At 38.7% G+C, this 12,653-nt stretch overlaps 1 long non-coding RNA gene across 1 annotated transcript in view; it reads left to right on the forward strand.

Annotated features, from left to right (window-relative positions):
- Nucleotides 1-261: 261 nt before the first annotated feature.
- The window catches only part of LOC126077093 (uncharacterized), a 35,755-nt gene continuing 23,363 nt past the window's right edge, over nt 262-12,653 (forward strand). Inside the window, exons 1-2 of the long non-coding RNA XR_007517657.1 lie at nt 262-822; nt 1,669-1,750. This is a non-coding gene — a long non-coding RNA (uncharacterized LOC126077093). The remainder of the gene's footprint in view (nt 823-1,668; nt 1,751-12,653) is intronic.

Raw genomic sequence — 12,653 nt, forward strand, 5'->3', positions numbered from 1 at the left:
GGTCATATGCCTATTTTCTGATTGTAAACTTAGCATAAAAAGTAAAATTCTCCTGGGATGCTGCCTCTCATGGATTGAATTGTGTTCCCCAAAAACATATGTATCAGTTTGGCTAGGTCATGATTCCTAATATTGTGTGATTGTCTGCCATTTTGTCATCTGATGTGATTTTCTTTAGTGTTGTAAGTCCTATCTCTGTGATATTAATGAGGTAGGATTAGTGGCAGTTACGTAAATGAGGCAAGACTCAATCTACAAGACTGGATTGTGTCTTGAGCCAATCTCTTTTGAGATATAAAAGAGAGAAGCAAGCAGAGAGAGACGTGGGGACTTTGTACCACCAAGAAAAGAGCACCAGGAACATACATGTCCTTTGGATCTGGGGTTCCTGCACCTGACAAGCTCCTCACCAGAGAAAGATTGATGATAAGGACTTTCCTCCAGAGCTGACAAAGACTTCCCTTGGAGCTGACACTCTGAATTTGGGCTTCTAGCTTACCAGACTGTACTGTGAGAGAATAAATTTCTCTTTATTAAAGCCATCTACTTGTGATATTTGTTATAGCAGTACTAAATGACTAAGACACTACCTGAGTCCATCCACTAATATTATCAAATGTGGGTTAGAGTTCTAACTTTCAGAATTTATGTTATCTACTCAATCTGCTTTTTTTTTTCAGCACTCAATCTGCTTCTTGTGGTACTCAGTGTTTCCCGCTTACAGATTCATGGATCCTTTATAGATGAGCCATAAGAACAGATAACCCATCTGAGTATATCTTTCACTCTTTTGGTGGTTGGAAAAATATCTACAATCATTAGGTTTGTATTTTATTTGGTTTTCCAAAGTCTGCATTTCACTCAGTTGCTAGACATAGCACTAGGCTGTTTTCTGGGTTAGGCTACAGTATAACAAATAACTTCCTTTCTCATTCTTTTCCCAAGAAATCCTTTAGAACATTGACACACATGCAAAAGCACTTATTGATTTCTTCATTCACTCATTCAGCAAGTATTTATTGGGTATAAAGAGATTGTGTCTGGTTACCAGGATTACAAGAATAAGTAAGATATGGGCCCTGACTTGGAAACACTGATTATGTAATGAGGGAGACAAACATAGAAACAGGCAGTCACAGGATGATTTGACATAAGACTTAACAGAATTATGTATAGACATGAAGGGGTCAGCTGCCTTGGGATGAACAGGGGAATATTTAGCCATGTATTCTATAACGTATAGTGAGTTTACCAGGTGGGAGAGGATTATAGACAGAAGAACATATGCTTAGGGGTCATGTGATTATCTATCCTGCCAGAGCATTGTTTCTTTTGGGTAGATAAGCAGCAAGTGTTTAATTTAGAAATTTACAAACATGGAATGGCAGGTTTTCTTCCCAGCAGAGTAAGGCCCCTGGAGTAAAAGAGGAGGATGAATGGTCCTTATCCAGGGAAACATTGCAAAATCAAATGAGCCAAAGGCAGTTTCACATTTCTGCATTTGGATGCTCGTTTTTCATATTAAGTTTGTTCATCAAGTTCTAATTTAAAATTATTGCAAGGTCCAAATATTCCTTTGGTTGTTCATATGTTATTGAACTGAGAACAGCATGACTAGCGTAATCTTGATTTGACCATATCTTTGTTTGATTTTCTTCCTTCTTCCAGAATTATACACTGAGTGCGAGCAGCCAGACCAAAACCTCCGATGTGGCCAAAAACAAGAACTGGGTGAGGCAAGAGTGAAGGGGTAAGAGATGTTAGACGACTGTGTGGTCAAGCCAACAACATGCTTGGCTCCATTGCCACAAATGATGGCTGACTTTTTTAGAATAAGAAAAATGGTATAAAAGAGTGCTTTTGCACTCAAGTGATCATGCTGGAGACTTGTACGGACTCTAGCCCTGTCTATTTTGGATACACTGAGGAACATGGGGAGCAAAGGAAGATGGAACTTAGTGCTGTTTTGCCTTTCTCTGTACAGTGAATTTCATGTTGTTATTTAAGTAACTCTCCCCTTCAGAGTTTCTGGGTGGTGCAAATGGTTAAGGCACTTGGTTGCTAACCAAAAGGTTGGAGTTTAGAGTTTACCCAGGGGTGCCTCAGAAGAAAGGCCTGGCAATCTACGTGAAGAAAATCAGCCATTGTAAACCCTTTGGAGAACTATTCTGCTCTGATACCCATGAGGTCACCCATGAGTTGGCGGTTGTCTTGACAGTTACTGGTTTATTATTTTGTTCCTGAGATTTTTCTCTTTTCTATTGAAATTGAAATTCTTCACATAAATGTGGATGTTGCTCAGGGGGAGAAAAAGAAAGCTTGTTATCTTGGTCATCTAATGCTGCTATAACAGAAATACCACAAGTGGATGGCTTTAGCAAAGAGAAGTTTATTCTCTCACAGTCCAGTACGCTAGAAGTCCGAGCTCAGGGTGCCAGCTCCAGGGGAAGTCGTTCTCTCTCTGTTGGCTCTGGAGGAAGGTCCTTGTCATCAGTCTTCCTTTAGTCTGGGAGCATCTCAGCACAGGAACCTAAGGTCCAAAGGGTGTGCTCTGCTCCTGGCACTGCTTTCTTGGTGGTATGGGGTTCCCATGTCTCTCTGCTCACTTCTGTCTTTTATATCTCAAAAGAGATTGGCTTAAGACACTATCTAATCTTATAGACCTCATCAATATAATTGCCACTAATCCATAGTATTACATCATAGTGATAGAATTTATAACATATAGGAAAATCATATAAAATGGTGGACAATCACATAATCCTGGGACTCCTGGCCCAACTAAGTTGACAGATGTTTTGGGAGGACACAGTTCAATCCATGATGTTCCACCCTTTGGCCCCCCAAAATTCATGCCCTTGCCATACGTAAAACGTATTCACCACATCAAAGCATAGCAAAAGATTTAATTCAATTCCAAGTCCAAAATCTGAAAATTCCCCTTCATCCGTGAAATCTAAAATACAGGTTATCTGCTTCCAAAGTACAATGGCAGAGCAAGTATAAGCTAGACATTTCCATTACAGATGGGAGAAATCGGAGAGAAAGAAGGCATAACAGGCACCAAACAAGTTAGCAGAACACTTTACATTAGCCCTCAAGGCTTCAAAATAATCCTCTGTTCTCTGAGACAATTTACACAGTAGCCCTGCCCTCCAGACTCTAGGTATTGGCCACACTCTCCGGATTCTAAGGGGAGTCCACTCAGCCCTGGGCTTCAGCTCTGCCTTCCAGGCCCACTGGGACTGCAACTCTGCTCCCTCAGCTTTAGACACATAATTCTCCTAGTCCATTTGTGTGAAAACTCCACACTTAGAAACATCAGAGGCCATGGATCCACCCTTTGAAACCCCAGAAGCCTAGGTCATACCTTTTGAGACTGAGGTGGCTCAGCTTCCTGTGTTCCTTGTCTCTTCAGCTTCTGTTTCCTGGTTTCTTGGCCTCTGGGCCCTCGGGCTTCACGACCGCATCTGCCCTGCTGGGGCAAGTGTTCCAAAACTCTGTAGCTCCACTAGTAAGTGCCTGGAGGCACCCCACTCTGCTGGTAAACTTTGGCCAGAAGGTACTCAGCTCTCTTGCTCCATGGGTTGGCAAGCCTAACTCCACTGATAAGTGCCCAGAGGCACCCCATTATGCCAGGAGGCCTCCTGCGCACAGGCACTCAGCTCTCTCGTTCCGTGGGTCGGCTCCAGTGCTGTCTGGCACTGGTCTCCTGGTTCTGCTGCTGCCACTCCTCTGCCGTTGCCACTTTTCTGCTGTTGCTGGTCCTCTATCCATTCAGAGTTTCAAAACTGCTTCCACATTTTGGGTATCTGTTAGAGCGGCACTCCACTCCTGGTAGCACATTCTGTCTTGGTCATCTAGTGCTGCTATAACAGAAATACCTCAAGCGGGTGGCTTTAACAAAGAGAAGTTTATTCTTTCACAGTCCGGTAGCCTAGAAGTCAGAATTCAGGGTTCCAGCTCCAGGAGAAGGCTTTCTCTCTCTGTTGGCTCTGGAGGAAGGTCCTTGTCGTCAGTCTTCCCTTGGTCTGGGAGCATCTCAGAACAGGAACCTCAGGCCCAAAGGATATGCTGTGTTCCTGGTGCTGCTTTCTTGGTGGTACGAGGTTTCCATGTCTCTCTGTTCACTTCTGTCTTTTATATCTCGAGAGAGATTGTCTTAAGATACTACCTGATCTTGTAGACCTAATCAATGTAATTGGCACTAATCCATCTTATTACATCATAGTGATAGAATTTACAACAAATCACATAAAACGGTGGACAATCACATAATACTGGGACTCATGGCCCAGCTACGTTGACAGATATTTTGGGGGGAAACAATTCAACCCATAACACTTATTAACTCTTGTTATCATAAAATGCATTATGCTTAATATTTTGGGTAATGATTTGCATGTGAACATATTATTTGCTCTAAATGTGTGTGTTGAGATGGGAACATAACATGTCAAGTATGTCAGAGTATTCGTGAATTAATTTTAGTCTCGAAAAGGTGCTAGTGCATTGTATTGACAATATCAGCAACAAAAATTTCTATATGAGGTATTTTCCAACCCTTCCATTCTCCATATTTCTAAACACATTCTTGTTAACCTGCATGAATGGAATGAGAAAGATTTCCACAAGCCACATGTGAAAATCGCTTTTAATAATTTATGGCACCTTTGATTTACCAAGTCATCCATTCTGCCCGTCCCTCTTCTTCTCTCTTATAGTACAATCATTATTTTGCTATGAAAAACTGATAAAGAATGACAAATAGGAATCAAGGTACAAAGGTGTTTTTGTAAGACCTGCAGTGTGACAACAGGCTGCTTCAGAGGTAGGATCAGATGAGGAATAACTATTTATTAACTCAGTTCTTATAATAACTCTATCAGCTAGATGCCATTATAATCCCTAATTTGCAGGTGAAGAAACTGAGCCCAGAGATTTTCAGCAGCTGCCCAAGGCCCAGGAGAGTTGCTGGGACTTGAGGTCAGGCACTCCAGGCTCTCAGAGATCAAACTACAAATAAGTTTTGATGCTAGCGGAAAAAGAAATCATTTTCTTTGACTGAATTTAATTGATACAAAACAATTACCTAGCAAAATCTATTTTTCTTTTAATTCTTCTGATTTTATAAAAAGGACTGATTTTTGGGTACCTCCAGCTACTGTAGTTAGTGTCAGTGAAATGAAATCAGGTGGTGAGATACTCTGTGATAAACTAGGCAACTGTACTGAGACTCAGTGACTAGCATTTGGCTGAATCTTGCATCTGGTGTGAAGCACAATAAATACTCCTCTGGTTGAACTCAGGAATTCAGAACATTCAGTCTGCATGTGAGCAGATTCTTGTTTCCTTCACACAAGTGTGGATTTTGAAAAAAGTACAATACAAATATGCATGATTTTTCAGAGAGAGATTGTATTTTGAGGATTTACTATCTTCAGAATATGTTAAATTGAACATTGTAAGGCATTTAGTTAGAACAAATGAAAACTTCATATACAATGCAAATTAGAATCTATGCAAAATAATAAAATAATTGGCTATTACAACTCAATAGAAAAAGAGTACTGAATGATAAAAGGTGCTGTGTTTAGACTATTTAGGTCCAAGGACACTTCTGGCACTTAATAACTGTGTGGCATTGAAGAAGTCGTTTAACCTCTCTGTGCCTTGATTTCTTCACGTGTAAATTGAGGATAGTAATTGCACCACTATCATGCAAATATTGTGAGGATTAAATGAGGTAATATATAAAAAGCATATACAGAATGCCTGTAATCTTGTAAGCCCTTAGTAAACGTTAGCTATTATTTTCACATTCTTGTAAATGTATATTATGAATTGCTGTTTGTCTTAACTGGGCCATGAGTGATTTCAACCAATAAAAACTTCAATGAGCTATTTGTTTACATCAGCTCTCAGAACTCAACCGTCTACAGTGGGGTGACAGTTGATATTGTATAGATGTGTTTACAAAGTGGTGGGTTTGTGTTTACAAAATGGTGGGTGGCTTATGATACAATTGAAGGACTATGCCCCTCACATAAAGTTCTGTGAGTAGGTGAGTCTATGGCAAGACCAGAAAAAAACTGAATCAGGATATGCATAAAGGTAAGATAAGATGTCTTTAGTAAAATACAATTTGTCTCATGTCAGATTTATGCCCAAGGCCAGACTAATTCTTGAGCCTTCTCCGGGTCTAATGATATTAGTCTGTATTCCACCAGCCAGATGGATTTTGAGCTCTAAAATATTTTGATTTAAATATGATAATAATTTACAGGTCTTACACATCTTTTCCAAACTGTCCCATAAAAATATACTTCCAATAGTGCTAGAAATATGTCCACAATCTATGAGAAGTGTAACAGATTTCTTTGTTAAATCTTTTTATTAAAAGTGGGTTAGAGAGATAATCAGTAGAAATATTGCATTGATTAAAGATAGGATTGCACAGTAGATTATTGTAATTGCTGTGAATATGTTGTACACCTGTAAAAAGTTGAATTGGCAAAAGTTGTTTGATAGATACATTTACAAGAATGAAAAACAACAGCAACAACAAAAAAAACCCAAAACGAGTAGCTGCTGAGGCTGCTGAAGCTGCTTATGTACAAGCAAAAACCTAATGGCATTTGGCTGCTTGATTTGGAGGCTTAGGGTCATAGTTTCATGCCACACCTCAGTTAACTGGCCTAATAACATATTGCTTCTGTTCTACCTCCTGGAGCCCTGGTGGCATAATGGTTAAGAGCTTGGCTACTAACCAAAAGTCATCAGTTTGAATCCACTAGCCACTGCTTGGAAACTCTATGTATGGTACAGTTCTACTCTGTCCTATAGGGTCCCCATGGGTCGGAATTGACTTGATGGCAATGGGTTGGGTTTGGTTTGGTTTATTGCTTCTGTTCTGCCCCCTGGTTTGTTGCATAATGCCTGGGGACTTAAAACCTTGCAAGCGGTCATTCAAGACACAATTGGTCTCTATTTGCCTGGAGTAACAGAGAAAGAAGGAGTCAGGAATAGGAGGATATGGAATGCACGGCTAATTGCCTCCAAGAACAACTGCCTCCTTTGCCAAGGGGCCAGAAGAACTTGATGATACCCGGCTAACATTACTGAACATTTTTTTGTGTTTTTATCGTTCTTTACATGAAGGTTTACGGAACAAACTAGCTTCTCATTAAACAGTTAGTACACATATTGTTTTATGACATTGGTTAACAATCCCATGACATGTCAACGCTCTCCTTCTCGACCTTGGGCTCCTCATTACCAGCTTTCCTGTCCCCTCCTGCCTTCTATTCCTTGCCCCTGCACTGGTCTCATTTTGTTTTATGGGCCTGTCTAATCTTTGGATGAACGGTAGATCTCAGGAATGACTTCATTGCTGAGCTAAAAGGGTATCCAGAGGCCATACTTTTGGGGTTTCTCCCGTCGCTGTCAAGGCCAGTAAGTTTGTCTTTTTCTGGCAAAATAGAATTTTATTCTGTATTTTTCTCCAGCTCTGTCTGGAACCCTCTATTGTGATCCCTGTCAGAGCAGTCAGTGGTGGTAGCTGGGCACCATCTAGTTGTGCTGGACTCAGCCTGGTGGAGGCAATGGTAAATGTGGTCCATTAGTCAATTGGAGCAATCTTTCCGTTGTACCTATACTTTTCTTCGTTCTTCCTTGCTCCCGAAAGGGTGAGACCAGTGGAGAATCCCAGATAGCCGCTCACAGGCTTTTAAGACTCCAAACACTACTCACCAAAGTAGGATGTAGAACATTTTCTTTATAAACTATGTTAAACCAATTGAGCTAGATGTTCCCCAAGACCATGATTCCCGCAGCCCTTAGCCCAATAATTTGGTCTTCCAGGGAGTTTGAATGTATCTATGGAGGTTCCATGACCTTGCCTTATCCAAGTTGTGCTGGCCTCCCCAGTATTTTGAACTCTCTTACTCTTCACCAAAGTTGCCATTTATCTATTGTCTTGTAACTTTCCTCATAACCATCAAAGATTGTTTTCCTTTTGTGTGTAAACCATTGCATACAATATTTGTCCTTTTGTGACTGACTTATTTCACTCAGCGTAATGCCCTCCAGATTCATTCATGTTGTGAGATGCTTCACAGTTTCATCATTGTTCCTTATCGTTGCATAGCACTCCATTGTGTGTATGTACCATAGTTTGTCCACTCATCTCTTGATGGGCATCTAGGTTGTTTCCATCTTTTTGCTATTGCGAACAATGCTGCAGTGAACATGGGTATGCATATGTCTATTTGTGTGATGGCTCTTATTTTTCTAGGATATATTCCTTGGAATGGGATTGCTGGATCATATGGTATTTCTATTTCTAGTTTTCTAAGGAAGTGCCATATCATTTTCCAAAATAGTTGTACCATTTTACATTCCCGCCAGCAGTGTATTAAGAGTTCCAGTCACCCTGCAGCCTTTCCAACATTTGTTAATGTCTGTTTTTTTTTTTGATTTGTATCAGTAATGCTGCAGTGAGATGGTATCTCATTGTGGTTTTGATTTGCATTTTTCTGATGGTTAGTGATGGTGAGCATTTAATCATGTGTGTTAGCCACTTGAATGTCTTCTTTGGTGAAGTGTCTGTTCATTTCCTTTGCCCATTTTTTAATGGCATTATTTGTCTTTTTGTTGTAGAGGTATTGGGTTTTCCTGCAGATTTTAGAGCTTAACCCTTTGTCTGATTTGTAATAGCCAATTTTTTTCCCCTAGTCTGTAGTTTTTTTACTCTTTTGGTGAAGTCTTTTGATGAGCATAAGTGTTTAATTTTTAGAAGATCTCCATTATCTAGCTTATCTTCTGAAGTTTTTGTGTTGTTAGTTATGACTTGGGTCCTGTTAATGCCATGTGTTAGGGCCTCTAGTGTTGATCCTATTTTTTCTTCTATGGTCTTTATAGTTTTAGGTCTTTGATCAATTTTGAATTATAGTGTGAGGCAGGGGTTCTGTTTTGTTTTTTTGCAGATGGACATCCAGTTTTGCAAGCACCATTTGTTAAAAAGACCGTCTTTTCACCATTTGATGGACTTTGGGCCCTTGTCAAAGATCAGGTGACTGTAAGTGGATGGATTTACATCTGGGTTCTCAATTCTGTTACATTCGTCAGTGTATCTGTCATTGCGCCCATAGCAGGCTGTTTTGACTACCGTAGCTGTATAGTAGGTTCTGAGGTCAGGTAGTGTGAATCCTCCTACTTTATTCTTCTTCAATAATGCTTTACTTATCTGGGGCCTTTTTCTTTTGCATGCAAAGTTAATGATTAGTTTTTCTATCTCTTTAAAGAACGTTGTTGGGATTTGGATCAGAATTGCATTGTATTTATAAATTGTTTCGGGTAGATTTGTGATTTTCACAACGTTGAGTCTACCTATCCATAAGTATGTGGTATGTTTTTCCAGTTATGTAGATATCTTTTGTTTTCTTGCAGTAGTGTTTTGTAGTTTTCTTTGCGCAGGTCTTTTACAGCCCTGGTTAGATTTATTCCTAAGTTTTTAATTTTTTGGGGGGCTATTATTAATGGTATTTTCCTGGTTTCCCTCTCAAAGTTGTTTTTATTGGTGTATAGGAATTCAGCTGATTTTTGTATGTTTATCTTGTATCCTGCTGCTCTGCTGAATCTTTCTATTAGTTCCAGTAGTTTTCTTGTGGAGTCTTCTGGGTTTTCTACGTATAGTATCATATTATCCGCAAGAAAGGAACAATTTTACGTCCTCCTTACTAATTTGAATGCCCTTTATTTCTTTTTCTTATCCTTTTGCTCTAGCTAGGACTTCCAGCACAATGTTAAATAGGAGTGATGATAAAGGACATCCTTGTCTTGTTCCTGTTCTCAAGGGAAATGTTTTCAGCTTCCCTCCTTTAAGAATGATGTTGGCTGTTGGTTTTGCATAGATGCTGTTTACTATGTTGAGGAATTTCCCTCCTGTACCTATTTTATTAAGAGTTTTTTTTTTTTTTTTAATCAGGGATGGATGTTGGACTTTGTCGAATGTCTTTTCTGAGAAAATTGAAAGGATCATGTGATTCTTTTATTTATGTGATGGATTACATTGATTGATGGTCTAATGTTGAACAATCCTTGCATACCTGGTATGAATCCTGCTTGGTTGTGGTGCATTATTTTTTTGATATGATGCTGAATTCTGTTGGCTAGAATTTTGTTGAAAATTTTTGCATCTGTATTCATGAGAGATACTGGTCTGTAATTTTCTTTTTTTGTGGCGTCTTTGCCTGGTTTTGGTGTCAGGGTTATGCTGGCTTCATAGAATGAATTTGGAAGTATCTCTTCCTTTTCTATGTTCTGGTATAGTTTGAGTAGTACTGGCGTAAGCTGTTCTCAGAACTTTTGGTAGAATCTCCAATGAAGCTATCTGGGCCGGGGTTTTTTTGTTGTTGTTGTTGGGAGTTTTATTTTTTATTTTTATTACCTGTTCAAGCTCATCTCTTTTTATGGTCTGTTCAGATTTTCAACATCATTTTGTGTTAGTTTCCATTTTCTGTAGGTTTTCAAATTTGTTGGAGTATAGTTTTTCATAATACTCTGCTATGTTCCTTTTTATTTCAGTTGTGTCTGTTGTAATGCCCCCCGTTTCATTTCTTATTTGGGTTATTTGTCTTCTCTCCTGTTTTTCTTTTGTCAGTTTGGCCAGTGGTTTGTCGATTTTGTTGACTCTCTCAAAGAACCAACTTTTGGTTTTGTTGATTCTTTGTATTGTTTTTCTATTTCATTTGTTTCTGCTCTGATCTTTATTTCCTTTCTTCTGGTGGCTGTGGGTTCCTTTTGCTGTTCTCTGTTTCTTTGAGTTGTGTAGCCAAGTTTTGATTTTGTCCCTTTCGTCTTTTTTGATGTATGCATCTATTGGTATAAATTGACCTCTGAGCACTGCCTTTGCTGTGTCCCAAAGGTTTTGGTATGATGTGTTTTCATTCTTGTCTGATTCTAGTAATGTTTTTATTTCATATTTGATATCTTCTATTACCCAGTGGTTTTTAAGCAGGATGTTATTCCATTTCCATGTAATTGATTTTTTTCCTTACTCTTCCTTTTGTTAATTTCTACCTTTATGGCCTTGTGATCAGAGAAGATACTTTGTATTATCTCAGTGTTTTAGATTTTGTAGAGGGTTGCTTTGTGGCCTGAGATGCGGTCTATTCTGGAGAACGTTCCATGTGCGTTGGAAAAAAATGTGTAGTTTGCAGCAGTTTGGTGGAATGTTCTATATATGTCTATGAGGTTAAGTTGGCTGATTGTGGCCTTTAGATCTTCTATATCTTTGTTGAGTTTCTTTCTAGATGTTCTGTCCTTTACTGAGTGTAGTGTGTTGAAGTCTCCAGCTATTCTTGTGGGACTGTCAATTCCTCTTTTCAGTGCTGTTAGAGTTTGATTTATGTATATTGGAGCCCTGTTATTGGGCATGTAGATATTTATTATGGTTATGTCTTCATGGTGGATTGTCCCTTTAATCATCATCTAGTGCCCTTCTTTGTGTTTTATGGTGGATTTTGTTTTAAAATCTCTTTTATGTGAGATTAGTATTGCCACTCCTGCTCTTTCTTGGTAGCTGCTTGCTTGATATATTTTTTCCATCTTTGATTTTTAATAACTTTATGTCTTTGTTTTGAAGATGTGTCTCTTGTAGACAGCATATTGATGTATCCTGTTTTTAAATTTATTCTTTCACTCTCTGTCTCTTTATGGATGCATTTAGGCCATTTACATTCAGTGTAATTATTGATAGGTGTGAGTTTATTGCTGTCATTTTGTGGTGCTGAAGTTTTCTTTGTTCCTTTTACACTCTTGTGCTAAATTTCTTTTGTTGATTTTTTTTCCATTTTTGTAAATTTTGTTTTTACTGTGACGTTGTGTTTTTATTCTTTATTTTGATGAAAGTGTTTGTTAACTTTCTTTGTGATTACCTTGAAATTTACCCATATATTCCTAGGTTTGAACCAGTCTATTATTAGTTGGTATTGCCTTTCCTTCCTCTCCCTTAGAAAGTTTTACCCTTACCCATTTATTCCGTCTTTTATTGTATTGATGTTGCTGTCATTTACAGATTAACCTCTCTGATTCCCTTTTGTAAATCGTTTGGTTTTAAATAGTCCTTGAGAGTTCATTTCCTAGGTTGGTATCTGACTCTTGAGATCTTGCATCCTAGATTCAGGCTGTGGTCTGAGGTTGTTTGCTCTCAAACTGACAGACTCCGTTTAATAATTCTTATAAGTTTGGTTTGGTTTTTACTTATTCCCTTAATGTCTGTTTGTCTGGAAATGACCTAATTTTACCATCATATTTCAGTGAGAGTTTTGCAGAATATGTTTTTCTTGGTTGGAAATTTTTTTCTTTCAAGGTTTTTATATATTATTCCATTGCCTTCTTGCCTGCATGGTTTCTGCTGAGTAATCAGAGCTAAATCTTATTGTTTCCCCTCTTTATATATGTATATATATATATTATTGTTTCCCTTCTGTATGTATGTATATTAAGAAGTAAAAGAAAGAAATGCCCCCAGGGATCCCACTCGCATGGCTGCACAGAGCAGAGAAGTGCATAGTGCAGTCCAGCTAGAAGGGGCACAGTTGGACTTTTTGTTTTTCATGAGCTTCTCTCAGGATTCTTTCTTTGTCTTT

Source organism: Elephas maximus, chromosome 5 (assembly GCF_024166365.1).
Source record: "Elephas maximus indicus isolate mEleMax1 chromosome 5, mEleMax1 primary haplotype, whole genome shotgun sequence".
NCBI classification, from domain to species: domain Eukaryota; kingdom Metazoa; phylum Chordata; class Mammalia; order Proboscidea; family Elephantidae; genus Elephas; species Elephas maximus.